Source organism: Meriones unguiculatus, chromosome 20 (assembly GCF_030254825.1).
Source record: "Meriones unguiculatus strain TT.TT164.6M chromosome 20, Bangor_MerUng_6.1, whole genome shotgun sequence".
NCBI classification, from domain to species: Eukaryota; Metazoa; Chordata; class Mammalia; order Rodentia; family Muridae; genus Meriones; species Meriones unguiculatus.
In genome coordinates, this window is record NC_083367.1 from 70,836,682 (window position 1) to 70,848,388 (window position 11,707).

General features: G+C 42.5%; 1 long non-coding RNA gene across 1 annotated transcript; it reads right to left on the reverse strand.

Annotated features, from left to right (window-relative positions):
- Positions 1-1,623: 1,623 nt before the first annotated feature.
- LOC132649485 (uncharacterized) lies at positions 1,624-10,933 on the reverse strand. The gene is made up of 3 exons (XR_009587938.1): positions 10,393-10,933; positions 3,682-3,757; positions 1,624-3,511 (listed from the first exon to the last, which is right to left on the reverse strand). It is a non-coding gene; the product is annotated as an uncharacterized LOC132649485 (long non-coding RNA).
- Between the last annotated feature and the right edge of the window lie 774 nt (positions 10,934-11,707).

The following is an 11,707-nucleotide window of genomic DNA, read 5'->3' on the forward strand; positions in this document are numbered from 1 at the left end:
ATGACTGAATTTCTCTATGACTGGCTTGATGCGACAGAATCACGTGTCCGTATGTGCTCATAGTGTAAGATCGTCGCTGTGGTTGAAGTGTGTCCCCTAAAGCCCGTGTACTGGAAACAGTGTTGAGGAAAGCCCTGGAGGAACAGTGTTGAGATGTGGGTCTTATAGGAAATGATGAATAGTTCCTGATTTTAGTGAAATTGCTTTGAGTTTCTCTCTGTTTAACTTGATGCTAGCTATGGGTTTGCTATAAACTGCTTTTATTATGTTTAGGTGTGTTCCTTGCATCCCTAGTTTCTTCAGGACTTTTATCATTAAGGGGCCTTAGTTTGTCAAAGGCCTAATGAGATGACCGTGTTGTTTTTCTCTTTTTGTTTTTATGGTGGATTTTATTTATTGATTTTTGTATATTGAATCCCTGCATCTCTGGGATGAAGCCTCCTTGATCGTGGTGGTTGACCTTTTTGATGAGTTCTTGACTAGGTTTGCGAGTATTTGTTGAAAATCTTTTGCATCTATGTTTATAAGGAAAATGGATCTGTAATTTTCTTTCTTTCTTGGGTCTTCACATGGTTTGGGTATTAGGGTAACTGCCAATATCTCTCCGCTTTTGGCAAGATCCAGGGTAGAATCTGGGATGGGATGCAAAATCCAGTGTTCCCTTTATCTCTTGGGTCACCAAGCTGATGGGTCAGAGGACGATGACAGATGATTGAAAGAAGAAGAAATGGGGGAGGGAGCCCAGGATTCCTCTCTAGGACTAGGGACTGGCTACACTGCTGCTAAGGAGGAAAACATTTTTTTCTTTTTTTTATTGTTTATTATTATTAGTTACATTTTATTAACTCTGTATCCCAGCTGTATCCGGCTCCCTTATTCCCTCCCAATCCCACCCTTCCTCAGCTTCTCCCTGCCTCTTTCCAAGTCCACGGGTTGGGGAGGACCTCCTCCCCTTTCATCTGGCCCTGTTATATCAGGTATCTTCAGGGCTGGCTGCGGAAGTCCTCCTCTGTGGCCTAGCAGGACTGCTCCTCCCTTGGGGGGTGGGGAGGTCAAAGAGCCTGCCATTGAGTTCCTGTCAGAGATAGTCCCTGTAACCCTTACTATGGGAAACCAATTGGTTATTGAGCTACCACGAGCTTTGTCCAAGTAAAGGTTCTAGGTTATATCCATACATGGTCCTTGGTTGGAGAAACAGTTTCAGAAAAAAACCCCTGTGCCCAGATAGATTTGGTCCTTGTGGGGCTCCTATCCTTTCCCTGTCATACTAACTCCCCTTCTGCCAAGGGTTTGGTTATGAGTCTTAGCATCTGTTTTGAAATGCTGCTTGGTAGGGTATTTCAGATGCCTTCTGCGGTAGAGTCCTGTCATATGTCCAATGCACATCTCATTTGTCTTTCTAAATGAGGATTGATCATCTTACCTTGTGTCTGCTTTCTTGTTTATCTCCTTTAGGTGTATAGACTTCATTATGTTTATTATATCTTGTAGGTCTATATAAGCGAGTATATACCATGTTGGTCTTTCTCCTTCTGGGATACTTTACTCAGAATGATCTTTTCTAGATTAAGGAGGAAAACTTAAACTGACCACTATTTTTTTTCCTGTAGCCAGGGCCACGGGTTGTAAAAGGAGGCTCTTTGATCTGGAGATGGGCCTCTTTGCAGAGATCTCCACTAGGCTGAAGTGTGCCTGCTGAGGGCAAAGCCCTGAGTCTGTTAACTTATTAGTGAATCTACAGGAAAACAAAAAAATAACAAATTAAAAAAATGGAGCACTCACACACATAGCATTCAAGAGGAAAAGGTGGAGGAAGTTAAAAACTCTAACTTCAATTTTAACAAATTCCTACAGGCTTACATATGACAATGATGCTGATTTCAGCTAGCATCTGCTCTACAAAAACTGCAGCAAATTCAGGCTGCTGGTTCCATAGTATCAGCCCATATGTGCATACAGAAAAACAATCATATATATAGACTTGTACATATTTATACACATATTCAATGGACAATACAAAAGGAGTTTCTTTGTACAGACAATTGACATACACTCATGTAACATGTACAAAAAACAGACAGATGGACATATTTACATGCAAACATATATCTATGTACATATTTACAACTCATGGATGAAGCAAATTCCAGTGGGCTTCAACCAATGCCTATTGTCTGGTCACAACTTTTATCCTTCTGAGGCAAAGCTCTCAGAAAAGGAATTACCTCATAGTCAAAAAGGCAATTAATCACAGAAACAGATGAATTCTAAAATACAACAGATTATATGTTTTAAAACTAAACATTTCTTATCTATGTATCCATTACATTAGTTCATAGTGAGTTCAGAGTGACAAAGGTTGACAAGGCCTAAAGGTTAACAGGGTCCAAAAGTTACAAGAACATATGTCTTTTGAACTGGGACTTACCTGACTACACATTTTCCAGCTATCTCTTAGTTTATAGTGAGTTCAGGACAATAATTTTATCTGTTTCATTCTAGGAAACAAAGTAAATTTAAAATGACAGTATTTTATGCTATAAGGTGACAAGGTAAAAGTAATTACAATGAACCAGTTTGTATTTAACGACATCAAGATTGTACTTAATTTAGATATTTCTTTATTACTATGTGCCTCAAGGACTTTCTTTTTTGGTCCAGTCTATTTGGTGTTTTGTTTGCTTTTTGTACTTTGATCAGTGTCTTCTTCTTTAGTTAGAAAATTTTTCTTCTATGATTTTGTTGAAAATATTATCTGTACCTACGTTTCTTGTCCTTAGCTCCTATCATTCTTAGATTTGGTCCTTTCACAGTATCCCATATTTCCTAGATAGTTTGTGTTGGGAAGCTTTCAGATTTAATGTTTTCTTTGATGCATCCATTTCTTCTATCGTGTTTTTAAAGCCCGAGATTCTCTCTTCTATCTCTTGCATTCTGTTAATGAAGTTTGCCTCTGTGGTTCCTGTTTGAGTTCTTGAATTTTTCATTTCCTGATTTTCCTCAGTTTAGATTTTCTTTACTGATTCTATTTTCATTTTCAGGTCTTGAACTGTTTTATTTATTCACTTTCTCCTACTGTTGGTTTGTGTGTTCATAGATTTCTTTAAGAGCTTTATTAATTTCCTTTTTAAGGACCTCTATTACATTCATAAAGGCTGTCTTAAGGTCTTTTTCTTGTGCTTCAGCTGTGTTGCAATTCTGGGGCCTCCCATGGTAAGGTTGCTGGGCTCTAGTGGAGACATAATGTCCTGGCTGTTGATGACTGTTTTTGAGCTTGAACTTCTGTATCTGGCTTTACAATGATGGCAGTTCTAGGTACTGGTATTTGGTCTTGTCTTTGCTGAGTGTGTGTTTTGCTGGTTTGTAGAAGGATGTGCTGATTACTTATTGCTTTGTAGAGATTTTTTTCTGGTATTCTGCTAGGTGTGTCCACTGGGGGTCCTGGGTAAAATGTGCTCCAGGTGTTTGGAGCTGATACTTAGGAGTGATGGCTGGTGGGGGCTAAGGAGGTCTGCAGAGGAAGGAAGGCAGGGTGCACCATCAGAATTTGCTTAGAACTTTGGGAATGAGGAGTACAGTGAGGAGAGGCTACCATAGGTAGTCTGCTACAGGGCTGAGGCTGAAACTAGGGCATTGGATTTAGCGGGGAGGAAGAAAAGGAAATATCTGAAGCTTGCTTACCTATTTACTTGGCCTATTTGCTTCTCTGGTAGGCTTGGTTGGTAGGTTCCCAGGGAATGCCTGCTGGATCTTGGGGCTTGGATAAAGAAATGAGTTTGGGAAAGGGTGTTTAGAGAGAAAGATCCATGTGATCCACTAGAGTTGAGGACAAGGAGGGGAGGAGAGGTCATGGCATGTGGCCCACTCTAGAGCTGGAGTTGAGACTGGAGGTTGGATATGGAGGAAAGGAGGAAGAGGCAAAGATCTGCCCTGATTTGGTTTTAAACAGAAGGAAGAAGGTGAAAAATTCAAGTTATAAAGCCCTTCTCCCTAAAACATTAAAAAAAAAAAATCACCTAAGTGTCTCAGTGTGACAAATGTATTTACTGACTAGTTACATCTCATTCTTCTTGAACTAATGGCCAGTAGAATTAAAAGAAAAGAATAGGTCTCAAACTCAACTGGAATCCCAGCAAGCTTTCTTTGCTAGCTGCAAAACCTGGGCAAGCCATTCAGTATCTAAATGGTTACCTCAATTTCTTTATCTATAACACAAGAGAATAATGCATAGAGTTTGTAGAGTGTGGCATGGTGTACTTGCAAAGTTGACCTAGAACTTGTCACACAAGTGGATGCCAACAAGCTGGTCAAACACGAGCTTGTGTGTGGTGATGGTAAGTTCGGCTTGCCTCACTTGGATGAAAGGCCTTTATAACAGTGAAGTCTCTGAATCTTTGGCTTCTGGTGGTTTGGAGTCTAGAAAGTGTTCTGTGTGGTCCTTTTGACCTTCTGGCTATTTGCTGGTTCCCCCACCCAATAATCCCCAGACACAAGTAACTAGCAACTGAGTAAGTGATAATGAAGGAAGATTCAAAAGGGAAAGATCTGTGGACGAGAAAGAAAGTTCACAAGTTTCCTGGACACTCTCTCTCTGTTCTGAATCTGGGTTTTGCTGGCAAGACCTTAGCGGTCTCTTTCTCCGCAGTCAGGGATTTTAATGGTATTCTAAAAAGCCCTGCTTTCCATTCTTTGCTCATTACAGTACGTTCCCCAGATCTCTCCATGGAGAAGTTCACCAAACAGACTCAGAGCTCAAGATCCTAGACCCGCTTTACAGACACAGTGGCTGTCTCCTGACTCCTATTCTTGATTTGCTGTGGAGGATTAAACTCTGTCCTGGGTCCATCTTCATCGACAGCACATGGAGAGAGAGCTGGACCAGATGGGGCTAAGGTCTGCCCAGCAGCAAAATGAGTTATCGTCTCCCAGCTCTGTCTCCTCACCTGGGGAGACTATGCCACCCTTCCTTTCCTGCCTTCGTTCTTCCCGCTTAGAGCTGATGTCTAAGGAGGCAGTCCCTCTGGGAGCCCAGCTTAAGACTTGAACACGTCTTCCAACTTAATACTGTTCTTAGTTTATTCGTCTTCCTATTTACTAGTTAATCTACTTTGATCTTTTTTCCTGAATAAGCATTTTAAGAAATTTTTTTTTCTCTTTTTGAGTGAGTACTTGTATTTTTTTTCCTTAGTAAATATAAAACATGTGCAATGTTATGTTGGCCTTCTGTAAGAATAAATGGTTCCATGTTGCCCAAGCCAATGTATCCAGAGGCCAAATTTCCCACAAAGAGTTTTTCTAGGAGTGTCAAGCAGAGGCCAACAAGGCCAGGACCAGCTTCCCAGCCCATCTCACTTGGTTTATTTAGTGTTTTATCATTTGAGTAGAGAAGTCCAAGTAAACAGCTTAACATAATGTCTGTCCTAGCAGACAACGCGTCGTATGCAGCCTTGAGGACCAAAGATGAAGCTTCTTCAGCTTCTCACACAGTTCTGCTAAATGAAACCTCATTTTCAAGGCCACACCATGTTCTAAGAGGAAAATACCTTTTCCATTTCCCTTTTCTGTCACTGCACTTAACATTTTAGGCTTCAGGAAGGAGGGCAGGGAAATCCCTTAAGGGTGCGATGCATAGAAGTTTCAGTTGCATCCCACTGGCCAGGATTCAGTCAGATGGCCACTTCTACTAGCAAGGGCATCTGGGAACTACACTCTCCATTTTAAGCTGGCTAAGATTATAAGAGAGTTGGCAGCGATGGGGAAAGAAATGCTGGAAAAGCATTAGCAGCTTCTATCCCCAGTGGAGGCCTCTCTTGGTGCTGACATGGAGAAGACAAAACAGGCTAAACTAAACCAAAGGTTGTCCAGCTTTTCCCATAGAAGGTCACATGCTGCCTACGTTGCAGTAATGTCTACAGCTCAGCAACTGTAACGAGAGTAGCCACTGAGGATATGTAAACGAAAGCGTGTGACTACATTCATCATGTCGGCTCTAGTTCGCCTATCCTGAGCTAAACAGTCAGCTAGTCTCCGATTAGCAGTATACTTGGTATTGTGCTGAGCACTTTACAGGCTTGTGCTGCACACTACCACAGTTCCTTGGAAAACCCTTTGATATAGCTGTTCCCGTCCTCCTCACCCCATCCTCTTCCCCCTACCCCGCCTCCCTGTCCTCCTCCCCTTGCTCCTCCTCTCCCTTCTCTTCCTTTTCTCCCTCCTCTTCTGCCTCTTCCTCCTCCTTTCTTTAGCTATTAAGAAACTCTGACTTGAAGAAATTCAGTCTCTCTCTCTCTCTCTCTCTCTCTTTTTTACTTTACAGGGCATGTAAACAGAAGATAGGTTTGAATGGAGACACTGACTCCATTCTCATCCAGTTCTCCAAAGAAGTCTAACTAGCCAAAGGCTGTGGGAAAGGGATTTGTTCCAAAACAGTGAACTCAGAGGGCACCAGAGACTTCAATTATCAGTATAACAGCTCTGGCACCCAGTTAGTAAGAATGGCCAGTTAAAGCAGAAGAAGCCATTATATAGTGTTGGTCTGAAAACTTTGATGTGATGAGGACTGTCCCAGCTAAGTGGTGGATGCAAAGACTCCATCAGTGCTTCCCTGAGCACCCCAGCTTTTTTGAACAAAATCGTTGCCTGTAACTAGCAGAGCTCCTAAAGGAGGCGTGACTGTGGTATATATAAGCTGATTGGGGCTGTTCTGTGCCTCTATATGAACATGATGAGAGCCCAGTTCCACAGGCTGCTTAGGTGTGCTCTACACCTGTATGTGGGGTAGTCCTGTGAAGGATGAAGGCAGAAGACAGAAATAGAAAGGTCCTGGATGAGTTGGAAGATGAGAAAACCTTAGTCAGTGGAGATCAAAATCTGCATAAACTTTGTTCTCATATAAGTAGAGATATCTTGGTTTGGGAGAAGAAATAAAGGACAAAGTGTTCATGCTGTTGTGGAAATATTGAACCCAGCAGCAAATCTCTCTGTAGGTATCCGGTAGGTCTACCTTTTAGCTTTTTGCAGGCTTGTGTAATACAGAAACAGTGCTCCTCAAATGCTGCTGACTTTTGCTTTGCATGGGCCTCCTAGGTTGAAGCACTGGCCTTTCCACAATGGGTCCTACTGTGTCTTTTCAGCTTATATCAGTTAGTTTTACATTACTTTTACAAATTGCTGAGAGATAAATGCAAAAGCAGAAAGATTTATTATTATTTTTATTATTATTATTTATTATTATCAGAGTTTCAGTGCACCAGAAAGAAGGCCATGGTGATGGTGGTGGTGGCAGAGCAGAATGGGAAGGGGTAGACCAGATGTCCCTTTCAACGGCCTACTCCAAGGGACCTACTTCTCCATCCAGACTCCACCCACCAACCGACAGCTCTGCCACCTCTCAATAGTTGATTCAGACTTTGACCCATCAAGAGATTAAATCTTTGATTGGGTTTTGAGCTCCACTAATTGTTTCTAGAAGCACCGTCACAGTACACCCTCACAGGTGTGCTTCACTAATCTCCTAGGTGTCTTTAAATGCAATCAAGTTGGCAGTGAGGATTAACCACCACACAGTCTCTGTATGATCCCTGGAAAGCAAACTGTATTCTCGAGTCAAGGACAGCTTAGTTTTAGAAGTAACATCAGTTCTCTGATCAATGCCTATGATTTACTGAGCAGTGCAGGTATGTTATTTCATTCCATCTTCATAGGACCTCTAAAGGGTGGCGGAAAGCAAAGTGAAACTGGTGCTCACTGATCTTTGGCCTAGGTGTGATTGGCTGGATGCTCTGACCTATACTATTTGGGGGCATTCACAGCCATATTTATATTGTATGTCTGTTTATAGAAGGAATAGAAGTTAAATAACTGGCTTAGGACTTGACGATTGGATGTAATAATATCTGAACTTGAGCCTGGCAATTGGAAATTGATTTGTCTACCTCTCCCATGATGAACCAGCTGTAGATAGATATAGATGTTTCAGGATAGACTTGGTCAAGGATTCCAGAGGCAAAGAAGACTCTACCCAAATTCCAGAACCATTACTGCAATTAAAATTGATAAGAGTAGCCAGACATGGTGATGTATACCTATAATTCTAGCATTCAGGGATGAGGCAGCTTTAAGGCCAAGCTGAGCTACATCATAAAATTATAAAGAACAATAATCAGTCTTCCAGGAGAATTAGCCTATGGAAGTAGATCTGGTAGCTAACACAGAGGGAATAAAGCTGCCTAGACTCTGTGTGGGTTAGTAATACAGATTTAGGTTCCTGACAGAATAATGAAATTAAGCAAGAATGACTTGATACACCCATTTATGAACCCAACTGGCCTTTATTGAGAGTTACTCTCTATTGAGCAGATGGCTAAGATGGCTATAAGAATACTATATCCAGTCACCACTTCTAGGTTCTCATAGAGGTGTCAGTTCTGATGGGCTAGAGTCTATGCTGTACCTATTGTTAAATAACTTGGATTTGAATTCCACCACCACATGCAGCAATATACCCTGTACAGCTTAGAATTTGGTTCCCAGCACTCACGTGTGGCTCATAACCATCTGGAACTCTAGTCGCAGGGAATCGTATGCCCTTGTCTAGTCTTTTCTCGGACAAGGCATGTATAGAGTGCACACACACACACAGGCAAAACGTTCATACTTACAATAAAAATGAATAATTTAAAAAATCAGCTAGTGAACAAGTCAGGTAATGATGAGTCCCATTACACACTCAAACAGGGTGTTATGGCAGAGGTAGTCTAGGTATGGTAATCAGAAAGGCTTTTATCAATAAGTGATAGCAAGGCTGGGACCTAAGGTCAGGAAGGAGCAGCATTTGAGAATGGTGACCCATGGAGTGAGAGCAACCACCATGAAGGAGCGGAGGTTGGAAAGGCTGGTGCGTCTAGACTACAGAGAGAAGTCCAGTGTGGCCAGAGGACAGTGGATGAGAGACACAGGTACAGAGATCAAGGAAGGGTAAGGTCATGGCTGAGTCACAGAAGGTTTTAAAACTGGACTTTTCTGTAATTTTCAAAGAAACTACTATAATGTTAAACAGTGATGGACAAGATCTGACTCGTGTTCATCAAAGAATATTAGGTGTATGAGAAGCATTGGTCCTAAGGGGCAAGGCTGAGTGCTGAAAGATCTGGTGAGTGGTGTGTCCTGGAATGGCTTTTGGAATTGTAGAGGGAGCCACGTGATGGCAGGAAGCAGGTTGCTTTGAGCTACATGTTGAGGGTGGAGGTGAGAGAGAACTTGAGCGTGTCAAAAGGACTTGGGCTCATGTTTGTGTCTTACATTGTTGGCCTGAGCATTGAGATGGAGAAAACCAGAGAAGAGCAGGTTTTTCTAGTTTGAAAACACATCAAGTTTGAGATGGCTGCTGGGTGCTTAGATCAATGTGCCTTTATGTACTAGATCAATGATGGAAAAGGTGAACTATGATATACAGTGGACCTGAGCTGTAAGATTTAGGCTATTGACTGGAAGTTTGATAGTCAATGCTCCGGGAAACTCTATGCTGATAGTTTGACAGGCATCACACATACAAAGAAAAGCAGGCAAGAGCTAGCACGCAGGAGGCCATGTATGGAACTGACTGGAAACTACTGAACTGACCTGAATTAATATTTTCAAATATTATCCTGGAAGCAAAATGCAGGAGAAGTTGGGGGTAAGTGTGGCTGGAATCAGGGTGAACAGTGAGGAGTATTACCACAGTTCAGTGGAGAGATCCTGAAGGCCATAACTTAGTTGCTGACCATGTGGAAGAGGAGGAAACACATTCAAAAATATTAAGGGATATTTGAGTGTATGTTGGACATTTTTGGCTGTGGTGGTGAGGAGTTCGTGATGACTCAGCTTTTAGCCTGGTTACATGTTGGGACCATTAAGTGAGATACAGAGCGTACGCCATCAAGATCATATTTGATTTCATTCTGTCTTCTTTTTTCCTGACAATCCTGGAGCCCATTTTCAGGCTGTAGAGTTGATGGGATTTAGCATCACCCTTAAAGAATTATTCTTTGAAGAAAGCCTTGTTCAGTGTATCCATCTGGAAGATGGATGGCAGCATGGAAGAAGCAGACGCTTAAGAGACATGGTATCAGAGCTAGAAATTGTAGGAAACAAACCCCAGTAGAGTAGAAAGCAAAACAAAGGCTGAAAGCAGTGCTCAATGCTGCGGATCGGCCAATGCTGAGCAGCGGTTAATGGGGCAAGGGTTTACAAGGGCTCAGTGCATGAGCTTTGGTGACAGAGGTTACTGAAGTTGCTCCCATGGCAGTAGGAAGATAGAAGCCAGACAGTGCTGGGTAGAAGGACCAATAGGACAGGCATTGGAGAGCACACATCTCAAAACCTTTCAGGCAGAGTAGAGAGATTTCTCACCATTGCCGTTTTCCCGGTGAATTAGAGGACAGATCTGCTACTGTGACGGAAGGAAAGCACACGGCAGACTTAAGACTCGACGTGAATTGAAGCACAGCAACTTCTAACACTGAACTTTGAGATGCCTCTAAGGGCCCTGCAGAGAGAGACGAGAAACTTCCGCTCCTTTTGATACCTGTTGGCACCATCCAGAAGAAAGCTCAAGATCTCATTGTCTTTTTCCAGAAAAAGAGTATCATGTGTTCAGCTTCATCTCTAGCTCATCCTGACCTCAAAATTTCCTTCAAAGAAAACCCTCTCTGCTCTCTGAGGTGGGGGTTGACCTTGAGTTAACGGAAGCACAGAGATGTAATTCTTTCTACCCAGACACAGACCTAGCCCCGAGAGGGAAGTTGCTCACGGTCGTCAGCTCCTTGCCACCAGCCTTTTGTTCCACACAGCTTCCAGGTCAGGCATCAGGTGTTTTCCCGCTTACACGCTGAATCGCTTCCACGAGATACAAAAGTGCTCAGCATTGGACCTGTCTACAGACACGGCTGTGGTCTGGGAGGACTGTTCAGTATTCTGATGCCCTTTAGAGAGAGCTGTGAACTCTTGCTTCTTTTGATAGTTTTTGGTAGTCATCCAGAGGGAAACTAAAGTTCCCATTGCTTTTTTTCCAGAAAGAGTAATGGGGAGCCCTCGTGCTCCAGCCAACAATCGCTCTTCTCAATAAAACAAATAGGCTCAAATGCTGGCAGCTTCCAGCGCTGCGGCTGAGGACACAAAGGCAGCTCTGTCTTTGTCCATGGTAAACACGCAGCAACTTTTAACTCATTGCTAGAATAATCATACTGAGATGCCCCTAAAGAAGGTCTGCCCACTACTGGTTTGATTTGGTTTTAAACCTTGATTATTATCTATCTCCTGTCTGGACAAATTCAATCCCAAGACATAAGCACACATATTCAGCAGCAGCAATTAAAATAAAGCACCTAGAGAAACGAATTTAAAAAAAAAGGTGTGGCAAAGGTGCTCTGTGCTGACTCAATGGTGATTCTCTCTTCATTTCCCAGTTCTCATGGCAAGGGACAGGCTCGGACTCCGATGGGAAATAGCAGAACAAGCTATTTTCAGACCTGCCACGTAGATCCTACCACAGTTCCCAGCTCTCTCCCCTCTCGATGGAGGCTGTGTGCTCCAGTCGGCCTACATTCAAAACAGAAGGGAGCCACCTAATCCATATCAAGCACATACTCAAGAAAACAAAACCCACTTTTATCATGTAAAGCTATTGAGATTTCTAGGCATTATAATCTTTAAATATAATACTTTC